General features: G+C 44.5%; 1 long non-coding RNA gene across 1 annotated transcript in view; it reads left to right on the top strand.

Moving 5' to 3' along the window:
- Positions 1-9,928: 9,928 nt before the first annotated feature.
- LOC142776869 (uncharacterized) overlaps positions 9,929-24,226 on the top strand; it is a 41,041-nt gene continuing 26,743 nt past the window's right edge. The window contains exon 1 of the long non-coding RNA XR_012887858.1: positions 9,929-10,386. This is a non-coding gene — a long non-coding RNA (uncharacterized LOC142776869). The remainder of the gene's footprint in view (positions 10,387-24,226) is intronic.

Raw genomic sequence — 24,226 nt, 5'->3', positions numbered from 1 at the left:
CGATTGATGAGACAATAAACTCGTTTAATGACGGTATTCCATAATTACTTGACAAAAATGTTGCAGGGTTCCTCTAAATACAAATTTTGAAATGTAGCAAATGTAGGCTAAAAAAAAAGCAGCTCGTGGTAATGTAGCAGTGCATTGTTGTTGTATTGGTGTGTGTGAGTGGTCAGAAATCTAGGATATAATCTCAGAGGAAGATAAAATCGTGAAGCTATGGAAAATCCTTGGAACACTGGGAATGTCGCTGGAGCCGACGTGTTGACGAGCGGACTTCTTCGAAGCTGCACTCTCGAAGAAAGCAAGACGAAAAATTCGGCGTACCTTGGAAATCGATTATGCAAAGCGTGCGGATGGATGCTGACCGCGTTATAATTTTTTATTGAGCGAAACGGACGTATTGATGCCAACAACAACATGGGTGTTAGCAACACGAGAATAGGTAAGCTGACAGGAAGCGCGTGTGTTCGCAAGAATGGTAGCCCAAGGAAGTTTTAACAAAAAATTGCCGGAGTGAAAGCTCCCGCAATGCTTTTCCGGCAATAGTGAAGCCAGCTTTTGCCCCCCAAAGAGCTCAGAAACATGCTATTTTCTGAAGGTGCCCATTTATACATCAAGTGGCTTTGACCTGTTAATCTAAAGGCTACGTTATTCATATATTAAAAGATAGTTGTTTCTTAATAAATAATCCACAGAGACGAATATCGGTGCCATAATTTTCAATGAAATTTACCTTGTCGTCGAGGCTTACTAAAGAAAACCGTCTACGGAAAGACTCACTGTGAGTACTATCTGACCAGAACAAAGTTGCACATCAAACACGCTGCGCGTGCGAAGAAAACACTCGTCGCCGAACGCCAACAGCTCATCATGCCCTTAGTAAGATGGCTGTCGTAGCCGCCATCTTACGGCGGGTATGGCTTCACTCGTGGGAAATAGTTTGCGCTCCAGCAATTTTTTTTTGACCTCCTTGTGGTAGCCCTGGACACTGCTACGTAAATCAACTATAGCGCAGTGGCGGATCAAAAGGGGGGCTGTAGCGGCGATCACCCCCACCCCTAAAGCCTGTGTCAGTGCCCCGCCCCCCTGTCCTCGGCGCTTGTCGTCCACCTTCTATCATCACTTAGTACAAATTAGGGCTACCATTGTGATCATACATTAACATTATTTATGCTTTAACGGAGTTCTTGTGCTACTAAAAACAAAGAAAGTCAGGACCCCACCCACCCCCCACTCCAGCTTTACTTCAAGTGACAGACCCTTCCCCTTCCCAAAGTGAGTGGCTGGATCCACTCCCGCTTCAGCGGATGGCACCTACTGACGTTAACCAAACGTCATGACTGTATCATAGGAGCGCATATATGTACTCCCACGATATATATGTAACGTTGCATATATGTGATGTTTATAAAATTGAATAGCCAGGACTGCAACAACAATTGACATTTCACAAGCATCAGGGTCTATTTAAAAAAGTAGTTCCGATACATGGCGTGGCTCTGTGGTAGAATACTTGATTGCCACGAAGAATAATAGGGTTCATTTCCTGCTGGGACCCTGGCATTTATTCTTTGCGTTCGTCGGGTAAACACTGTCGATGTCCGCTTTTCCTACACGCTTACGCTTTAAAATTACCCGCGTCTGTTCTCGCCGTTCTTGGGTAGATCGAAAGTGTCTATCACCTGTGCCAATACCCGCGTACTTGTGGTACATACCTGCGGGTGGGTATGTACGACAGACTCATTTTGCCCTCCCATACTAGTTTTGGTTTACCCCAAGTTAAGGGGGTGATCATGAGAGCACCCGAACGCAGGCGGCTAGATAGATAGATCGATGGATAGATAGATACGTAGATACACCATAGACACTGAAAGTGCCTGCAGTGCGCCAAGAAATGCTTCGCATCGAAAAGATGTTGCATCCTTGAAGGAGACAAGTCCGCTTGTCGAAAATTCGGTTCAAGCGACATTTCCAGTGCTCCAAGAATTTTTCATCGCGTCCGTGGTCAGGGTGGCACTTCAAATGGGCTCAGCCACTCGGAAAACGATACTCAGTTTCTACATACATGGTGCGCTTAACTTTCGTGCCATGTCCAAATGTGTTGTGTTTGGGGCGATGGTTTTCTACGCACAGTAACCCGACATAATTCGCAATTAGTAATTTTAACACGCAGAATGGTGTAAAATTTGCACACATATATAATGGCGGGCCACTCTTCGACGTCAGTGCTGCATAGGGCACGTGTGCACTACGTCGGGAATGATAGAGACATCTGTGTGTATAGGCTAATAGCGGCGTTGCACTATGTCCAAAATAGAAGCGGTCGCATATGGATGACTAAACATGAGCAGGAGACACAGGAAAACGAAGAGGGTCAGCGGCGTACACAGCTTCCGTGGCGTAACGTTAACTCTCATGTTCGTTCTTCGTGAGGACACCAAACTGTCTGACAAGGAAGGCGAGGAGATGGCATGCAGCGAGTTACAAGGCAGTCGCCCATTCGTGGTTGTCCCTTATGCAGGACGACACATCGGTCCTTCCAAGTTGGAAGGCAAACGCTCATTGCCTTTTCATGGCATGCGCAATCGATTAGACCCCCCCCCCCCCCCTTATTCAACTACTGAAAGCACTGTCAGCGGCCCCGCATCAAAGGGCAGGAATATGACTGGAATGTCAGGTAATGAATGAATGGCATGTCAGTCAGGTCAGGTAAGGGAAAGAGCGAGTACGGGAGTGCGGCGTAGCGGAACGCTTTGACTTAATGAATTGGGTTTTTCACAGCACTCTTGCATTATTCAGCGCACGTTGCTGCTGCCGTTGAACTCAGCGACTAGCAGCACGGACGACCATCAGCAGTAACTGAATTCACGTAGATATAAAGAACAAGCAGCCTTTACCGACTACTAAGGGCAAGACAGCGAAAGTGGGCTTCGTGTAAGTAGGAAACGTATTCATGAAACGAGCGTTGACAAATGGAGGGATGGCACTGCAAACAGCCATAAATTATGAATGTGCGGCTGCCTCATAACTATATTACTCTTTACTTTGCAGATGTCATTGTTTACTTACGTGCCATTTATGATCTGAACCAGACGGAAGCGTTGCGGAGGCACTACCCCTAATCTGAGACAATAAATTAGGCTATTGACATGTGCTCCCTGTTAAGAACTGTACATTGTATAGTCGCACTGTGCAAGCACTTCGGCTCCATGACTGTTGTGTTTTTTTTTGTTTCACCTTTCAAGGAGTGAACTCCCGCCCCCACCTATCCAGTGTCACCGGACGGAAACCCCGGTTCACGTTAACCGATCAGGATAATTGATTCGCGTCTTGAGAATAGAACGAGGCAATCTAAGAAGCTAATAGTTTGGGTGTTTTATACGAGAGATGAGAGGTTAATAGTTGGGCCCACCGGATCAACAGCGTGTAGCGTGACGTTTTCATTGACTCCGTCTCGATTTCGCGACCCTGCTGCAAGTTTGTGCTGCTGTTTACTTCGCTCGCTCTTTGACCCCTGCGTTACTCGCTCGAGAAGTCTGCGGTGTCCGTTCGCCGAAGAAATCTGCTAATGGCGTGCCCAGACTAATGAGAGAACTGAGCCGCACCTGCATAATCGTTGCACGTCTGCGCTAAATGGCGCCACTGCATCGTACCTTGTTGCCCGCAGCCAATAAATGAGGCTTCGAAACAGGCGAATCTCGCATGCCGCCCCTCATCTGCGTGTGAGATTCACTTCCTGCCATTTGTTTTTCTTCTCTTTATCGCACGTTCGACTTCCCTGTATTGTGCAGTTTGATTAACCGTCCTGACTTTCACCGTCTCCTCTTTATTTCTTGGGATTGCTGTTTTATGGGTTGACTACAAGTTTTCCTGTATTTCACAATGCCTCAAGTACATTTTCGAGCACTCAGCAAGCTATGCTTCTTGTTTCAAATATGTACTTCAGGACGCTTCGCATGCATTTTCAGTTACCGATTGACGCTTGCCACGCGAAAGGTGGGGGGGGGGGATTCCTTAATGCAGATGAATATAGACGGTTTCAAGGTCACAAGCGTTGCACCCTAAATAAAAACTTCCGATCACCTCATTTACCAGCTCCTAACGTCGAAACTGAAGGCACGTTTTCAATTTCCTTTCAAGCACAACGAAAATCTTTCATTTCGTTTTTCACATATAAGAAAGGTGCATAAAGTACAAGGGAATGTTTTATAATTTTCATGTAGCTCAAAAGAATATTCATTATAATATATTTTGCCAAGTATGGGAAAGAAACTGTAGAAAATCAGTGGGCTATTTTCTAAAACTCTTATATGGTCCACCAATGAAAATAAAGCACATCGGTGGACAAAACCGGAAGTCATGAAGGGGCTGCGTTTGTAAACAGTGAAAGGGTCTATAGCTATAGATGTGACATCTGCCACGTGAGCTGGTTTGGAACACTCTGAAAACGAGCTGGTTCATTGTGATGCAGCCGTGTTTGACCAACGGCTTTCGAATTTCTGCTGCGCGCGTTGTTCGGCATGCGATTAACGGGTGGGTGCGTTGCAGAAAAATGCGAAAGATTTTGCGATGGTATTTGACAGCCAGCCACTCCGGGATCGGGCATGGCTCCTATTAGCGCTGCTGCCGGACGTATATGTAGATATGTCTATAAACTTTGGATGCGCACGCGCTGTATGCAAGATCGAGACAAGAGACTCAGATGGAGTGATGAATGTTCACCGACAAGGCATGTGGTACCACAGTTCTGCGTAATCAAACAATGAATAACGTTTTACCCGTGAAGCCTTTGATATAAGCTCCTGAGGAGGATGATGTTAATCTGAACTCATACAGCACCTATAGACATTTGCATCAGGCGAGGAGGACTCATCTAGCGACCAGCGTTTTACTCCTTTCTGGCTATAGTGCGCAATAGCACCGAGTGTGCTGACTGGTGCTCCGGTAGGTGGCGTTGTTGAACAATTTTGGCATGTTTAGGTTTAAGCTCAAACGCGGAACCACTGTGCTGTTTTTGGTTGTTTTAACAACTGTAGAAAAAAAAAGGAGACTGCTGTCTCAATAAGTGACTTGCGTTCATCATCGAATGCTGCAGTGTTTTCGGACTTTCTTCAAGACACATCGTTTGTGTTACGGTACAGGCTATGTAACGGCAAGTGCCGTAATATACAGAGAATTCTAGTGTTGCACGTAGTTAAGTGAATATCAGATACGGCTAGATCGGTGAACAAACGTAAGTGGCCAAATATGACCATGTCTGGTAAGGTGAGAAACATCTGAGCACCCCCTCGTGAGCTAACATTCCTGGGTAGCTACTTGTGTTGTTTTCATTCCCTTTTCCTTATTATTTTATTATGATATACGTGGTCAAACAATTAGCCTGGTAGCTCGGCTCAACGTGCTTATATCGCTGCAGTTGATGCAGCGTTATTAGCACGGGCAAGAATTCCCTCGATTCGCAGCGGGATAACCGCCATCATACATTTAAATTTTGCTCCGCACCATCCTTGTAAAAGCCGGACTTTAGTGAGCACTACAGGAAAGGGACGTGGTGCGTTTTTTGTCGTTGGGCTCCAACTTCCGCAAGACAGCGGAGTGTATCGTAGACGATATGTGACGTGAAAGCCACACAGTAAAAAAAAAAACAGGAAAAGTTCTGTCGCATTGTGAGTAGAACCACTTTTGCTTAATTACTACCTCAGAAAGACAATTTTCGAGGTCATAGAAAACCGTAATCAAGTCCCGCAATCATATGCAACAAAGTTAATTGCTTTTCATGCGACGGAACAAAAACGACGTTGTGAATTGCTAACATTGCTGCTTAGTTTTGCGAACAGCAACACGAACTTCGCAAGAACGGTACATCTGGTTGATGAAATTATTTGAAAAAAATGTTAACACGAATCACCTCCGATGCTGATCAAGGTTGCTAGCCCGAGCTCACTTCGTGCCTGAGTGGCAGTAGGAACTCTCTACACATCTTCACCTTATTGTCGTTGAAAGCCAATCAAATATCGCGACTTTCTAAAAAAATAAAAAGAAACAAGAAGGAGCGCGTCGGCATATCAACATCGGTTTTATATACATATATACCATACACCTTCTTGTAAACAGGCATGATTTCGTCTACACCTGGGGGTAATAAATGAGCGAGTAACAAAAAGATTGCTTCGAAGTTTAAAAACAATAAAGACTAATAGCTGGAGCCACAAAAAAAGATGCCATCCTCGCCACGAAAGTGAGACTGCGCGTTCACGCACGGCCGTATGTACGTACTAGTGGTAGTCGCTGCGACAGCCTAAGAAACCTTAAGTGAAAAAAAAGCTAGAAATTAGTAAAAAAAATCCATTGCTTTCCTGAAGTGTGCCAGCACTTGCTTCCCTGATTAGACGTGGTGAAGTGTTTGCGTGACGGTTTCCCAACAGAAAAAAACAGTGCCGAAATTATGTGACATCAGACGCTTGCGACACGCTCGCTACACCGCATAATTACATCCTCGACCCTCAACGGATCAAACCTTTCCAGGAAGTCTCACATAATCATTACGTACCTAGCCTGGATCACTTGATATTAAATATAGTCAGAACGAACCCCCCTACCACCCCCAAGCCCAAATAAATAAAACTAGCAGTTGTTCCGCGCCTTATAGAAATGGGACGTTCAACCCCACATGTCAATTAGATATTGGACACAAAAAAACTACGCGCCTCATCTCGCTGCTGGCTTTCATGCAGGTGGTAAGATTGGGAGCGGGTGGAGGGTGCCTGCTGCGTTCGGTGACGGGAACCAAAGAGTGGGTGAGTGTGCGTGGCGTCTGCCGCCGCACCTGCGCTCCCGCTGCACCGAGGAGCGCGCACCTGTTGTCTTGCTCGGTGTCCTTGCTCGGCGCAGGGTGCTTAGACGGCGACAGTGGGGTGTGGGTCTAAGGAGCTTCACCCCTGCAAAAAAAAAAAAAAAAAGGAGGGGGGGGGGTAGCAGCTGCAGCCAAAAGTATAATTGCCATAAAAATGCGGAGCTTTGCGTAAGCCGGTGGGCTGTCCGACCAAAGACGGCGCTACCCGCCAGGCAATATGGCAGCGCTCATGAAAGAAGCCCTAATAAAATAGCGAATTATATTGATTAACTTCTTATTTGACTATCCAATTGAGTATGTGGGAAGAAGAAATTGGCCCAATTTTTCACAATGGCTATGTGCTACTGTGGCACGATATATGATTGATTGGCATTTAGGATTTAACGTCCCAAAACCAACATATGATTATGACAGGCGCCGCAGTGGAAGGCTCCGGAAATTTCCACCACCTGGGGTTTCTTAACGTGCACCCAAATCCGAGCACATGGGCCTACAGCATTTCGCCTCCATCGGAAATGCAGCTGCCGCAGCCGGGATTTGAACCCGCGGCCTGCGGGTCAGCAGCCGAGTACCTTAGCCACTTGACCACCGCGGCGGGGCACAAAACATGGCTGGCAGGGGAAGATCGAAACTTGCGATAAAAAAAAAAATCCGTAAACAAGGGTTGCACGCTCGAGCTGACGTTTCGACAAGTGGACTAGTCTTCTTCAAGGAAGACAACTCTACTTGTCGAAACACCGGCTGGGGCACACATCCGCTACAGTATAAGAGGTATAGTATAGTTATAATACACTTATTATGTGTGTCTAACTTCGCTGCGCACACGACTTATTTCCTCACCCCGCCTCGGTGGTCTAGTGGCTAAGGTACTCAGCCGCTGATCCGCAGGTCGCGGGATCGAATCACGGCTGCATTTCCGATGGAGGCGGAAATGTTGTAGGCCCGTGTGCTCAGATTTGGGTGCACGTTAAAGAACCCCAGGTGGTCTAAATTTCCGGAGCCCTCCACTATACGGCGTCTCTCATAATCATAAGGTGCTTTTGGGACTTTAAACCCCACATATCAAATCAAAATAAATGCGTAAAATAATTTCCACGCACGCTACGTGCTCAATATGGTCTTCCTCGTCATAGCGTACTCAGGTGCACTCACAAAGAGGAAATATACGTGAACGCACTCAGTTCCACGGTGTTTAGAAAGAGCAAACAAAAGAATACGCTGTCAAGTACTGTTTCTAGAACCCCATTATGCCAATGAACGCTGATAGGTTGGCATCGCACCACGTGCAGTACAAAATATCGCCCTAGTTTCCGCTGCAACGATGAAATCAGCAGGCTGCCCGACAATGTGGGCGCACCTCTGTCGCAGACGATGTGGTTAAATAGAGCCCTTTCAAGCGCCTGCGCGTGCTGCTGCTGGTGCGCGACTGCATCGCGATGCCATCCGCTCCGAAATTTCCTCTAAGTGTGAAACACACTGTACGATTCGTAGCAGCAACGCCTTACTTGCTTTTATTGCGATATCAATTATATGGACACTCTCAGCTGGATTTTGGTCTCGATGTCGATGTGGGCGTCACTCACCGTATATGTATGCGTTTCTACATATATGAAAACGCAAGCAGGAAAATAATCCAGAAAAAAGGTCACAGCTGTACACTTGCTTATCTCGCCGTTGGGACAATTGTACGTTTTGGCTGGCCTTGGGTTTTCACCGGAACGATTCTGTTGTAGTTACCGGGCGCAAAAAGGTAACTGCAATCATTGCCCAGTCTCCGTTCGCGAAAAGGGCGCGCTTTTGAGACACAGCGAAGTAACTACTGAGATGACTATTCGCACTCACCTGTACCTGTGGGTACATTTCGTGCGTAATTTGTGCGTGAGAAACGCGGGGCACGTTTCGATCTGCTTGCCATAATGCACATGACCTTACAATTCGTTGCTATCGCGTTCATTGCTACGCCTTTGCGGCAAAGCTGTCACTTTTTTTTTTACCGTCTCTTTGCAGCAAGAACAACCACTGTTCAGGCTTATCATTCGTCACATTACCTATTATTTGCATTAGGTACTGTTTCACTGAATTGGGCTCACTGCAGTCCTGCTACGTTCCTTGAACTCATTATAAACGACCCACATGAATAACATCAAGAAAGTGCACGTTTCTTTATTGCTGTCCATAGTACTTTTCTTTTATCATAACGCGTATGTAATAATAATAATAATAATAATAATAATAATAATAATAATAATAATAATAATAATAATAATAATAATAATAATAATAATAATAATAATAATAATTTCAGGGGTTTTACGTACCAAAACGACGGTATGATTATGAGACATGTCGTAGCGTCGGGCTGCGTAAAATTTCACCATCTGGAGATCTTTCACGCACATTTGAATTTTAGAGTATACACGGCCCTCTGGCATTTCGGCTACACGGAAAGTAAATCGAGTCATGTTTTTCGGGTCAGCAGTTTACCCCTGTTCCACAGCGGCGGCTGTCGCACTTTATAGCGCATTTCTCAAGTAACCACCATCCTTCTATATAGAAGGATGGTGGTTTGATGCGTATCACGAAAGCTCTCTTGCTAGAAAACAAAGAACTGTTCCAGTGGACCAAGGCATGCATGATATCTTTAGAATCCACAAGAGGCTCATGTCTGATGTTGCTGCGAAATTGACGGATAAACTATGTGAAGGTGTATGCGGTGAGGCATGCCACATAATTCCTGCAGGTAGTATTTACATGTCTATGAGAATTTAGATATGTGTGTTGGTGGCAACCAAACGACCGTCACGACCATGTTTTGTATGTACACTGCATGGAAGCAAGTGGTCGATCAGGCAAGCACCACGGCCGTTTCTCTCGGAGTGAAAGTGGTGTGTACACTGGGTTCGATTATCGCGTGGCCGATCCGCGTTCGCCAAGACCGGACGTTGCCTCAATGGAAGGACGAAATATCCCATCTATGACGCCAGGGAGCAGGTCTTGGACTGTGTGGCAATTCATTGCAAGCAATGTGCTGGCGTGCCTGAATTTTCAAACACCGGGGGTCATAGCGAGAAAGCAGTTGGCGACATAAATAATGGAAACCGAAGGAATAAAGTGCGATAATAGCTGTATACTAGCAGCCTTCCTGATGCCCTCGTTGATAACAAAACTGCTTTCATGTTTTCTTGATAAAAAAAATTCAAACTTGCTGCTATGTTTGTGTTCGACGCCGAATTCGACACGCCCGCTGCTTCGCCAGGAGCACGGCGCAAATAAGTTGTCCTTGTAAGACTTGCGAAGTGTCTCGTACCAGCCCTCACGTCTTGTCGCCTTGCATATTCTGTGCATTGTCGGACAAATTAGCTCGCACTTGTGTGTTGCTGAGTGCACGTGCGGCAGACCTGTTTCGAAGAAAGTCCCAGTTGGCGGCGTGTGGAACTGTACAGTCCTACAATGGCACTGCAGCGAACTGTTTGAACACATCGAATGGCTCGTCTTTCAAGCGCTGCAACGCAAACAGGCGTCCTCTAAAGGTAAGTGCAGCAGCTATTTGTACGAGTGACCACTCTTCGTAGGTCCGTGTCTTTGAACGAGTGCTCAGACGCCGGGCGCACGGTACAGAGTGACTGAGGCTTCCTCACGCCACTTCATTGTCAACTTAGCAAGGTTTTCAACTGTGCAAAGCAGGAAAAACACACACGAGCACGCCCGCTGAAGATTTCGGGTTGGGGTTCCTTGTTTGAGATCTCACAGTTGATCAGCGTCACCTATTTTCTGCCACATTTGGGTCCCTCCAGTGTTACAGTCAGCACTTTCCGTTCAAAGTACTTGCAAAGCATTAGCTACACTTAAACAGAGGTTTATGTTGGCACCGGCTACACCTCTTGTCAGACACGCTTAATCGCGATCGAAACTATATTTGGTCATGAAATGAACGATTAAAACTCAAATTATGATTAAGAAAGGTGCATATTTCGAGGTTCATGCACAAGACAATTAAAATGAAGCCCCTCTCGAGTGTCCTGTATACTTCAAGCGAAACACTACGTCACACGGGTACGGGAGCCGTGGAAGCACGAAGGTGGAGGTGGCGTGGTTTGAGTTAGGTATACTCAAGGAGATTAAAGCAATATTTGCTGGAGTGGAGGAGGCGCCCCTCAGGTGAAGCCGCGTGCCGCCATCTTGGCATAGGCAGAAACCGATGCTTCCGCAACTCAAGTGGCTGCGGCCGCGTAGATGGTCCAGATGTTCGCCGGTGTTGTGGCGTCCGGAAGTTGGGATGAATACATAGTGTTTTCTGAAGGTTTCATAGGTCAAGCGAAAAAATGCTCTGGTATAAAGTTTTAGTCGTATCATATATTCCGAGCTTTATAAAAACTGTATGCCGGAACACGTGTTGATAGCTCCCAACCTGTCTTCACATATCTCACGCTTATCATTTTTTTTTCCTATCTGAAGGACCCAAATGTTCGATGCACGTCGGGGCGGACTGTTGAACATTTGTGCCATTAAGATGACGGGATGAGTGGAAGTCAAAACATTGATATGTGGGGTTGAACGTCCGAAAACCACTATATGACTGTCAGACGCGTCGTAGTGGAGGGCTCCGGAAATTCGGTGGAAGCCAAAAGACAGCGATCACATATGTTAGACGCACTTCATGTCAAATTACTACAAGCGGACAGGGCTGCGACCCGCAAGTTGTCTGGCTGGGGTAGACGCGTTTCTAAAACACCTGTAATATCCAGTGATACACATTTGTACTTGTTGATACCACTAGAGTGGTAAGCGAGTAGAAAAATAACACACCGCTAACTATTCGTTGCAGGCTTTACCGACATTTGTTCTCGATTACTTGCAGGGGCGTAGCCGGAATAGCTCACAGTGCACTCAGAGACACGGACGACTTGCGTGCGCTGTGAGCTATTATGGATCTTCAAACTAGCCTGTTCGAAAACCTTGCGTAGCCAGAAATATCTTTCGAGGGGGGGGGGGGGCATTTTGTTGATTTCGGGAGGGGCACCCCGTTGAAATAAACATGTTTGGCTCTCTATGCCATGACGAACACCATTTCGGGGGGACGGGAAGGGGGCACGGGCGTGGGGTGCGAATCCCTGGCTACGCCCCTTGTTCTTATTCGTGCTAATAAGAAGCGTAACTCGTTACTAGAAAAGTAGTTAATAGTGTTTGGGCAACACAGTTTTTACATTCGTGCCTTTTATTTTGTTATGTGAAGTGCATGCAGCGAGCAAAAACCAGTGTCTGAACTGTTCAATGTTTGTGCTCCAACTAACCGCAAAGAAAGCGACAATAACCGAGGCCTAGGGTACTCGGGCCGTTATATGTATTTAATTTGAAGATGTGACAGTTGCATCACCTACACGGCAGTTCTTACCAAAAAAAAAAAAAAAATGGGCGAGGTGGGGGGTTCGTGTTTTCTAAGGCGAGCAAAAGAGCACCAGAAGAAAATTTCCTACGCAGAGAAATCGTAGAGTGAATAGAAAGAGCGAGGCTTTATCTTATAGCTATAATAAAAAGGATAAAGAATCAAAAGCTAATTTTTGAGAATAGAAGGGGGGCTCACTGCAGCTTTCATTCTATGTACATCTTTTTCGATGAGCATATCCTTTTCTATAGGTATGATGCTTGGGACACCCACTTTTATATTCCACGTAAACAGAGTGGTCGAAATTTCTATGTGCATAAGATTCCGTCACATGAAGAATACAATAAAGAGGGAAACGAATGCCGAGAAAGTGAGCTCGGCTTTCACGAATAAGCTATTTAAAAACAAGCGTTAGATACCCTTCGTCGGTGTGCATTCATGCAAAAAAATTTTTTTTAAGGAAACATAAAAAGGTTGACTGTATTCTTGTTTGAGATTTGACTTCTTATTCTTGATAACTTACCGCTTAGTGCCCTCCATAACCGCTAAAAACCACACCGGAAAACGCGGCGGGCGCGCTATGGCTACCGTATTTCGCCTACGGCAAGATGGCCGCCGCGCACGCACCACTGCTTCGCTGCCCTTCATTGGCATGCATAGGCGGCCTCCACTCCAGCAAGATTTATTTAAACCTCCTTGGGTATACTACATGCGTGAGCGGGGTTAAGTGCTCGTTCAGCATACGGCCGCTGTTTGTCGGGTTTGCAAAGCGCTGGCACTACACTCTCCGAAGGCAGCGACGCGTTCATGACAGCCGACGATACGCGTGCCGTGGGCCATTCCCGATGATAAGGTCGTGTTTGCATCTGCGAGGCACCGCAGACTCGCGTGCGTGGAAGGGTTGAGAAAGAGTGAAACAAAAGTTCGCACATGTTTTCACATCCGCATACTGTATACGGTTAAGTAGCACTCGTTCTTATGCAAAGCCCGTTAATATATTGTTTAAAAGGCACACTTTAGGAGAATTCCTTCTTCATTATATGTGAAAGATGAGAACTTTTGTAACCGAATAGGAGCTGTTCACACCAAATCTTTACAAACATAAAAAAGAAAACAAACGAAAACTATAAAAATGGAAACTCGTTAAGAAGTCTGTAACAACATATATAAGGTCACACGTAGCCGCACCATTGTTCATTTTGAGACCTATCGAAAGGCGTGTATGTGCGAGTTGTATTGGTAGTATTGCATGCAGTAAATCAATGAAATTGGCGGGAAAATCTAAGGTAGCCACATTGCTTCGGCGTATGACTTGTGATGGAACGAATGAGCTAAACATAGATAAAAAACGAAGTTTAATAGGATTGATGACGGCATATGCCACAAAAATCTAGGCTGAAGAAGTGTAATTAACGAAACAATATTCATGTTAACTGAGTTGCGCAATAAATTGAGGTACTTAAGCAAGACACCTGGACACAGCGCACACTAAGATGTGAAACTTTATTGAAAAAAAAAAGACACATATAAATGGTTACAAGAACAAGTACAGTGGAAAAAAAAAATGGCTGTATGAGCAGACAGATTGTATTAATGATGTGCTTCCAGAATAGCCACCTCAGCGGCAAGTAACACACAACCGAGGGTTTCGGGACACCAGCTTTGTTGATAAAATACGCCGCTTCACTTTCCCGCGCCACCCTGTATTTAGCTTTCACTACCGTATCGCCGAACGATGGTGTGCAGCCGCTTTCACTTCAATGCAATGATATGTTAGAGCACGGTTGTAGTGAATGTGGCTGTGCATTTTCGTCTGTTTTTTTTTCAGTAAAGTTTCAGTTGTCGGTGAGCGCTGTGTCCAGGTGTATTCCTTTTGTACCTCAATTTTTTCGCGCAAGTCAGCTAACACGAATTATCAATTCGCCCAGTAATCTGTGCTTCTCAAGAACTCTTTTTTGTCGTCGTAGCTCTTGCGAACTATGGACGTTGTGAGAATATACGTGTGCTCGCGTACTTTTGGGCTCGAATATTATGTTTTCATCAGTGGTTATTACTTTGTAGAACATGGGAGAAAAACAGGAAGTCGCAAGTTCCTATTTGCAATGTACCGTCTATTTCATCCACGTAAGCAATTAACGCTTAATCATTAATTAGTAGTTTGATTATTTCGAATACCACGTCAACATGGCAGGCCCCGCCACGGTGGTCTAGTGGCTAAGGTACTCGGCTGCTGACCCGCAGGTCGCGGGATCAAATCCCGGCTGTGGCGGCTGCATTTCCGATGGAGGCGGAAATGTTGTAGGCCCGAGTACTCAGATTTGGGTGCACGTTAAAGAACCCCAGGGGGTCAAAATTTCCGGAGCCCTCCACTACGGCGTCTCTCATAATCAAATAGTGGTTTTGGGACGTTAAACCCCACAAATCAATCAATCAATCAGTCAACACGGCTGAGTCGTACGCCTCGACTGAATTCTTCATATCTGGGCAATCTGGAAGAGCCTTGGCGGAGGCACCTGTTTACTTCGGTTCGAGTCGCGTGGCAAAAAAAAAAGTGAGAGATGCAGAGAATGATGGGATCGTCTTTGCCAAGCTGCGAGATGCGTGCATGCGGTATAGCGTAAGGACGTGTAGGCGTTACAAAGCTTTCGCCTCTTCGGGGACTCAAGCGAGCGCTACGAGCCGCATACGTTTATTTCTTCGCCTCCCCGTGCTCCGAAAAAGAGGGCGTAGTTCAGCGATTCGTCCGGCGAGTTACAGCCCCGGTGGCATCCGGCGATGGACGCGGAGGCGCGTCGCGTGATCTGCATACAACGTCCACGCGCAGCCTGACATTGAACTCGCTCCGGTCGAGGTCGGGGCTTTTTCACTTGCGGAGAGACGGTACTCGTGAAAGAAGAGCCGGACGAGAAAGCAACACAAACCAGCGCTCAAGGCCTCGTGCGCACTTTCACCAATGCGTGCGCGCGTATATTGCGTGTAATTATACAACCCGCTGTAATTACATGCTGTAATATTGGCGGTCGTTACACCGTATTGGTGCACCCTGTTCCCGCTTCGCTACTGTTCATCCCGCTGCGGCCATTACGTCTTTGCGAAGGATGTGATCTAACTTAACGACGAAATGCAAATGGGAGTGCTTGCGTTACATGAAGTTTTCGTTCCTGAAAGGAATTTCGCCTGGATTGGCCTAAGCAATATTTCTTATTTATGATATAATGGCCAAGCAGGAAAACATGTAGGTTATGTATAGCTATTAAGCCAACCCCTGTCTTCTTGGAAGCACGAAGTGTAGTGTGAAATATCTGAACGATTAACCGTAGACGTGCCTGTTGATCGCACGTTGATACTTATTTATTCATTTATTTATTTATTCCGAATACTGTTGGTCGTTATGACTATAACAGGATGGGTATACTAAATGTTAACATAAAACAAAAACAAGTGCAAAATGATATATTGAAGACAAAACTAGAACAATATGTATTTTTTTCAGGACGAACACGACACGTTTAAAACACGCTGGAGAAAAACGTACATACATACATTGTGATAGCATGCGAAGCAAATGCGCGATGTATTTCCGAACATGGCAATGTACGTGCAACACTAGCAATAGTCAATGTAGCTATATATTTTTAATGTACCATTAAAAGCTTTCGGTGCTCTTAGAATTCAGTACATATACTGACAACTGATTCCACTCTCTACAGTTGTTCGTGAAAAAAAAAAGAAAACGTGTAAATTCAAGACTCGATTTTGGAACCAAAAACACAAATTCCTTGCATGATCTGACACTGCTGGTCAGTCTGGGAACAAGATAAGATTTAGTTTCTAAATTGAGATGTTCTTTTGATAACAAAAAAAAAAGAAATTTAAGTCGACGAACTTGCCGGCATTGAGCCAGCAAAGGCCATTAAAGCAACCGAAGCATTTCAGAAACGGAGTCATTTCGAAAATAACGCGATAAAATTGACCTTGCGACTTTTCTCTGTATCTTTTTTATTCAAATTTGGTTTATTAATCCCGACTTGAACGGATCCCATACTGCAATGGCATATTCTAACGTTGGCCTTACGTAGGTCAAGTATACAAGCAGCTTAACGGTTGGTGTTTTCCGGCGAAGGAACCATAACTTTTTTTTTTTCTGCAGCTGCACAATTGCTGTTGACGTGTGACTTCCAACTTAAGCCTTTTGAAGTTACTATTCCCAGATATTTTACTGAGTCAACTTCTTTTAGAGTAGTGGAATTTATCTCATAATGACGTTTGACTACGTGCTTTTTTCCGGTTTGTAACTCTGAGTATAACTGGTGTAGTGGTATATCCTCCTACAGCTTTAAGAGCTTGCTTAAGTGACGCCTGATTATTCTGGTTATTAATTTCACTATATCTCTGGGAATCACGGTTAAACTGAGGCAAACAGCACTTATCTTACTCTCTTCCAGCTCTTTTAAATCACTGTGACCTGAAAGGTTTTGACTTATTCAACTGTTCATGCCACGACATCCATGAATTATTTGCAAATGTGTAACACTTGATCTTTAAAACAAGAGCACATTCAGCTGTACACTTTTTCTTTCAGTCACAAAATTAAACTCTTATATATAAATTTCCTTTTTTGATCGCATGTAGGTAGGCCTGGAATTATTTTTTTATTTTATTTATTTATTTATTTATTTATTGCATACTGCCAGCCACCTCTTGGTGGCCAAGGCAGGAGTGATACAAACTTTCGTACTTGCAGCCACATATAACGCTACACTTCACGGCGCAGAAATGAAATCACCACATAACAGGTTTGCGTGGAACATGAATACTCGGGTTACAGGAGCAACACAAGAGTGGTATCGAAAATACAATCCAAATTTTTGTTCCTAACACGAAGTGTAAAAACATCATTAGAAGAATTGAAATCTGCACATACGACCAGACAGCTTTTGCTACAAACAGGCAGTGGCAGCTGATAAGAATGCGTCGGGCGCTGCGATGCTGGTGACGTCATGAGGTAGTTCATTCCAGTCGGAAATTGTTCGTGGAAAGAATGAATATCGCCGAGAATTTGTTTTTGTAAGCGGCACCACTATGGTGTTATCATGCTTGTTCCGAGATTTTCGCGATGTATTGCACTGCATGTAAGTGTTAAAGGCGAGTCCTGAGTGACCGTTGACTATGTTATAAAGGAATTTTAAGCGATGTAGCTTTTTACGGGACTCCAATGTGGGAAGAGCGGATCTATTACGGAGTTCAGTAACTGAACAGTGTCTACTGTACGCGTGGTAAATAAACCGAAGGGATTTATTTTGGACTCGTTCTAGTAAGTATATTTCTGTTTGTGTGTGAGGATCTCATACAACGTCAGCATATTCCAACAATGGGCGTACCAATGTAGTGTAAGCGACTAGTTTTGTTTTGCTGGTGCAGTGCCTCATGCTTTAAGAACCACAATCGCCGCAGTGCTGCTGATGTTATACCTTCGATATGAGTTTTCCAGCTCAAATTAGAAGTGATTGTCAGACCAAGGTATTTGTACTGGTTAACGGTTGTTATAGCAGTGTTGTTTAACATGTCAGTGAATTCCAAGGGTTTTTTTTTTACGTGTTATGGTCATCTTGACGCACTTTGCTATGTTGAGGCTCATTTTCCAGGAGTTACACCATGCTGTAATAACCGATAAGTATTCATTATGATCTATATAGTGTACAATGTTGCAATGTATGTCTTTTTTATGTAGCGTATTATGTGCCTTATATTTTGTTTCTGGATGACAATCGCGTTATCATGTTTGATTTTCTACACAGTGTAATGATATTGCAAAGCAAGCGCTCTTACACCCCCGTTGAGTGTAATGATATTGCTTTCAATCTGCTGTTCATATATGTAATAGATAATAACTACAATATGTACGCGTAGTTGTGACGCGCTACCCATGAGGTGCTATATCTTCATGTTTACCGCGATGCTGCTACCACTCTGAATTTTTACTTTGTATTTGTTTTCCTGCTGAGGCGCTGTGAACTTGAGACGCTGTGTGTTTCCTGCTGAGGCGCTGTGTGTATGAGGCGCTGTGAACTAGTCAAGCTGTTTTAATACACAACTATCTTTCGCAGTCTTTTCTTTGTGTACTACAGAGCGGAAAATAAACTTTGATTTGATTTCATCATCTGCAAACAACCTGATGGTTATGTCGTCAATCATAACATGGGCAATATTGTTTATATCATTAACAAAAAAAAAAGCAACGGTTTTAAGACGGATCCCTGTTATACGCCTGACGTTATGTTTAGCAGACTCGATTTGCTATCATTTGTTTCGATGTATTGTGTTCGACCTGTGAGGTATGAGCGGATCCACACTACCACTTCATATTTTATAATCATTTTTATTAGCTTATTTATTAACTTAATGGGCGTAACCCAAACAAAAGCCTTCGATAAATGTAAACATATAGCGTCGATCCGTTTTCTGCAATTCAGTGCAGTTGAAATGCCCCGCCGCGGTGGTCTAGTGGCTAAGGTACTCGGCTGCTGACCCGCATGTCACGAGATCGAATCCCGGCTGCGGCGGCTGCATTTCCGCTGGAGGCGGAAATGTTGTAGGCCCATGTGCTCAGATTTGAGTGCACAATAATGAACTCCAAGGGGTCGAAATTTCCGAAGCCATCCACTACGGCATCTCTCATAATCATATTGCGGTTTTGGGACGTTGAACCCCACATATCAATCAGTCCAGTTGGAAAGTCATTAAGTGTTTCTACCAATTGTGTAACAGTGTATATCTTACTCAAAAAAGCTTTTTTTTTGTTTTCAAAGCATTCGTAGATTGATTTTGATATGTGATAAAAAACTTGCAGCGCACACACGTCAATGAAATGGGTCGATAATCTTCGATGTTTTGCTTTTCACCTGATTTGTGTACTTGAAAACCCTTTGCGGCTAGCCAATCATCTGGGATTCGTTTCTGTGCTAGCGATGCTTTAAGTACAATCTCAAGATGGCGGTCTATCCATTTTGAATACCTGCGAAAAAACTCATTTGGTATACCATCAGGTTCTATGGATTTCTTATCTTCAATATTAGGTAAAAGTGCTCCAATGCCTTCATATAGCGCATCTATATCGGGCATTGGTGAAATGTATGGGGAATGCCGCGAAAAGGGTGAAAAAAAAAACCATTTGCGGATCTATCAGTAAAGACAGATTAAAAAAATCATTAAAACAAGTTGCAATACAAGAGCATTCTGTCACAAGTTCATGATGCATTGTTAAGGACAATGGCCCTAGGACCTTCGTTATCCAGTGACAAATGACACCAGGAAAGGCGTGGATCATCCTTCATGAAACCAGTCAATGTAATATCGTAGAAGGTTTCTTTAGCAGCGGTCAGTTTCGTGCGCAATGCAGTGTTTGGGGCCAAAATTTTATTGTCGGCTTTTCTTAACTTTTTCGTTCACGGCTAATTTTTCGTTTTAAATGTGTAATTTTACGGGTTATCCATGGATCCTGTTTTTTTTTTCTTCCTTCTCATTGGTACAAACCTGTTGATACAGTAAAATACGGTATCTTTAAATTCAGCCCACATTGCATTGATGTCATGCGTCTGGATAGAAGAGCTTGGACACGAACAAAAAATTATAAAATCTTCGCCATAGAAAAACCAAGCGATATCTCAAGTAAACCTTTTATAGGAGCATCCAGGTAACAAAATTATTACTCGAGTGCAAGAATGTGAAGCGAGTGCGTTGGGCGGTGGTGACCTCCCCCTCCGCCCCCCTTTTTTTTCTTATTCGCCTTTTGTCGCATTTCTGACCCCCGAATTCTTCTTCGAAAATAAAATTCAGTCGATTTTCACGAATACATTGTGTACCTTGTCTCGCTCCATCGAACGCTGCCAATAGGCCTTCTGCCATATCGGTATTCGATGCGATTCAGCGGCAGTCAACTTCAAGGTGATAGAGACAGAGCGAGTGGTGGGTGTTGCGAGCTGAAAGCGCGCAATCCAACGTTTTCACTGGCTTCTATCTCATGCGCATACCAAGTTATGTCGAGCTACAGCCTCGGACTGCTGATCAGTGGATTCCATTTCAAGAAGGAGGAAACACCTGAAGCTTAATCATGATGCGCTTCTAAAAATACGACAGCGCAGCTTTTTTTTTCCTCTGTCTTTTCTTTTAGCGAACATGACGAATGACGCATGCGCCGTCACAAGAGGACCGTTTGCCTCATTCTACTCGAAATCTGAACTCGTTGTATACAAGGGCATTGATCGTTAGAGAGAAAAAAACAACAACAAAATATTAATTAAAAAGACGCACGACATGAAAGGAGGCAAACTTGATGTCTTTGATGATGGCCTCGCTATAGCCAAGCCAGCCATATACAAAATAGTTGAATGGATCAAAAACTGCCAAAAGAAATATTTGCTGTATAGTACAAGGCTGAATAATTCAGGCGTTTCTGTAAATGCCCTACACCGTTGTATTAGAGCATTTTCAAAACTCACAATAACATGTCAAGTGTTTAGTCACACACCATCAACTCGTCGCGTAGGTGTGAACGCTTGACTTCGATGTTGTCCGCGTAAAGCCTGCAGTGGCCTCCCACTTGAATCCTGAACAGGCACCATCATTAGGTGCTTTGCACTAAGCACCGGAACTTCTGCTCGTGCCGTTATAATTTTCTGTTCTGGCGAAGCTCGCCCTCGAGGACCTGGAAGAGCAACAACAACTCGTCGTCTGGGCCAAGAGAGCAGTAGAAGTCAGAGGGTTCCTGGACTAAGGAGCCCTCCCACCTCAGGGTGACACCGGGCTTTGCTCGGAGCACTGTTTCAAAATAAATGTTTACTTCTCTCTCTCTCTCTCTTTGGCATTTTGTCTGCTTATCTTTCCTCGCTTGCATGCGCAGCGTTGTGTAGGACTGCGAGTTTCATAATTAGGAATGGTAATAGCGCACTAAAAACGAGGACACAAAGAGGACACACATACACAGACGCACACACACATACACTTTTTGATGCGTTATTACCATTCTTAACTATGGAATACCAACGTGCCCAGATGCAGCTTGCTGTGAGTTTAAATTAGCGTTGTTATGTTTCAACTCTCATTCAAGACCGCGGCATGGGTTCAAGGTTACGGTCCAAGTGGCTGTTTTGCACTCTGCAGGATATTTAATGGCCTGAGGCGCGTGACTGTCGCAACGGAGAGTCGACTGGAGGGGATGCCATGTCGGTGGCCCCGGTGTTGCTACACGCCGTCGACGCGACGCGCTTGCGCGACAGTGCTGCATTTTTCTTCCAGAGAACGGGGCTCTTTCCTTCGGCTTGTCCTCGCGTAAAGTACAGCGAAAGCTGCCGGTCGGCCCTAACTGTAATCGGAGCAAGCGTACTCGGTTTTCACTGCAGTAAATCTATCGAGCGTTGGCTTCTTTGGACGGCTATTGTTACTTAAACCCCCCGCTCGACGCTGTCCACCGCTAAGAACCCTTTCCCTCGTTGGTTGAATCTGAACGCAAACGAGCTCCGATGCAAAAGTGAAAATCCAGTGGTGACGTACTTCTTGCAAAGGCCTGCCCTTTGGTCCCTTGCTTATTGGGGGTAAAATAAAAAAAAAATACTGTTCTTTGAATGCAACGTCAGGAGTCCTTGGTTGTCGTTGTAAAAAAGAATGAAAACATGCGTAGCGTATAACCTTCTCCATTCAGAAATAACGTGCCCCGCCGCGGTGGTCTAGTGGCTAAGGTACTCTGCTGCTCACCCGCAGGTCGTGGGTTCATATCCCGGCTGCGGCGGCTGCATTTCCGATGGAGGCGGAAATGTCGAGGCCCGTGTGCTCAGATTTGGGTGCACGTTAAAGAACCCCAGGTGGTCAAAATTTCCGGAGCCCTCCACTACGGCGTCTCTCATAATCATATGGTGGTTTTGGAACGTTAAACCCCACAAATCAATCAATCAGAAATAACGTGAAAAGCTCGACTGAGTAAAGGGCAAATAATGCCCCCCTCCCACCCTTCTGGTGACTATAGGGGGGCGTCCCTCCACCGTGCGCGCGCATATATTAGAGATATGTCTCCTGCTTGACCTGTTCGATTTCTTTTTCTTCGTTACTTTAGTCAGCATATCAGTAGCATTGCGCATTTTTGCGGCTATTGTGTCGATGTGTGAAATAAACTAAGGAAGCTTCGTGCAAACGCCGCCAAGCCTGGAGCAAGTGCGGAGCTTGGCAGCATCTTTCTTTCTTTCTTTCTTTCTTTCTTTCTTTCTTTCTTTCTTTCTTTCTTTCTTTCTCTCTTTCTTTCTTTCTTTCTCTCTTTCTTTCTTTCTTTCTCTCTCTCTTTCTTTCTTTCTTTCTCTCTCTCTTTCTTTCTTTCTTTCTCTCTCTCTTTCTTTCTTTCTTTCTCTCTCTCTTTCTTTATTTCTTTCTTTTCGTCTTTCTTTATTTCTTTCTTTTCGTCTTTCTTTTCTTCTCTCTTTTTTTCTCTTTTGTCTCTCTCTTTCTTTCTTTATACTTTTATTTCTCAACTTCTCTCTGTTGTACTTCTTTCTCGCTCTTTCCATCTTTCCTTTTCATACAGCTCTCTCTTTCTCTCCCTATACTCGTTCTCTCGCCCATCAGAGTTAGTGCCTCCCACGCCAGAGACATCGGCGCTCGTGTTCTGTGTGCCAACCAGGAGGTGAAGAGGAGGACGAAAAGAGTGCGTGCTGGTTCACGATGGTTTTCAGTGTAGTCGTCTATTCAGACGACTCGTAAACGTACCCATATGGAAGTCGACGAAGTTTTCAATACGCGTACACGGTTACCAAATTATACGTGCACCGCCATTATCTTGGCAGCAGCAATATTCATCATTCAAGCCAATGGCACGAGGAACCGAGTTACCCTTTTTTTTTCCCTCCGTGTCAGCTTTTGGGCGAGGCCTGAAAATTTAGCATTCTTCTTCAGTATTTCTTGAAAACGTTATTGATACTGATATCCAAAAGCTATTAATAACCGTGATTAGCATTTTTAATTTGTAACCTCTGTAATGACGTATATTGACTCGGCGTCTCTGAGACGGCTTACGCACTACATGTTATCCACGTATATATTTATTTCTTATTCTTTAACGAGGCGACCCGCTTCGCCAAATTATGACATGACGCGAGTGTATAATTTGCTACCCAACTCGTATCTTTTTTTTTCCTCAAGAGGAAGAGGAGGTCCCCTATTCAAACGCATACAGAACGCCCTGGAGGGTTTCTCAAAAAGCACTTCGAAAGATTTGAATGATGTCTTGTTGCCTATAATAATACGGAGCTCAGCTAGTTGGTATAAGTACGCATTCCAGAAGATAGAGCGTGTTTGCACGCCCTGCATCATAAGCGTATCGCGCTTTCAGCACTGTGACACTCGCCCTCCCCGCCACGGTTTCAATGTAAATTTTGTCTCCTTTTTATGTCCTTATTATGTACAGTTGGCGCGTTATTATTAACTTAAGTACATGTAAATTCATAGTTTGGCTTTGTAATTGTTGGTTGTTTTTTTCATAGTGGCCGACTGCACTTTCTGACAGTCGGCCACTATAGGTAACCGTTTCAATTCAGTGCGATAGCACTCACCTGATTCAAAAGCTGTCGAGTAAATGGCTTTCATTTTTACCACGTGTTCACATAGGAAACAATGGGCCTTTGTAGGTCATCGCCTTTTTTTACGCCCTGTCGTGACAGTAATGTTTCGGAAAATATCCTTGTCCTGGATGTTTACAAATCATTTCGTTAACCTGTCGGCACCGAGGGTCGAACATCATTCTCAAAAGTTAAAAAAGTATCTGAACATTACTAGATGAATAATTGCCGAAAACGGATAAATAATAAATAAATGACAGCAAGTGGTATGGACAGCAGGGCAGTGCAATCTTTGAATGTTTAATTGTTTTCGGCACCAGTATTTTGCGGACACGATAGTCGTCACGATGAAATATGCGCGCAACACTTGACCACCTTAGACGCCCATAC

This window comes from Rhipicephalus microplus, chromosome X (genome assembly GCF_043290135.1).
Source record: "Rhipicephalus microplus isolate Deutch F79 chromosome X, USDA_Rmic, whole genome shotgun sequence".
NCBI classification, from domain to species: domain Eukaryota; kingdom Metazoa; phylum Arthropoda; class Arachnida; order Ixodida; family Ixodidae; genus Rhipicephalus; species Rhipicephalus microplus.
The sequence above is the reverse complement of the archived record's forward strand: the minus strand, read 5'-3'. Positions and strand labels throughout refer to the sequence as shown.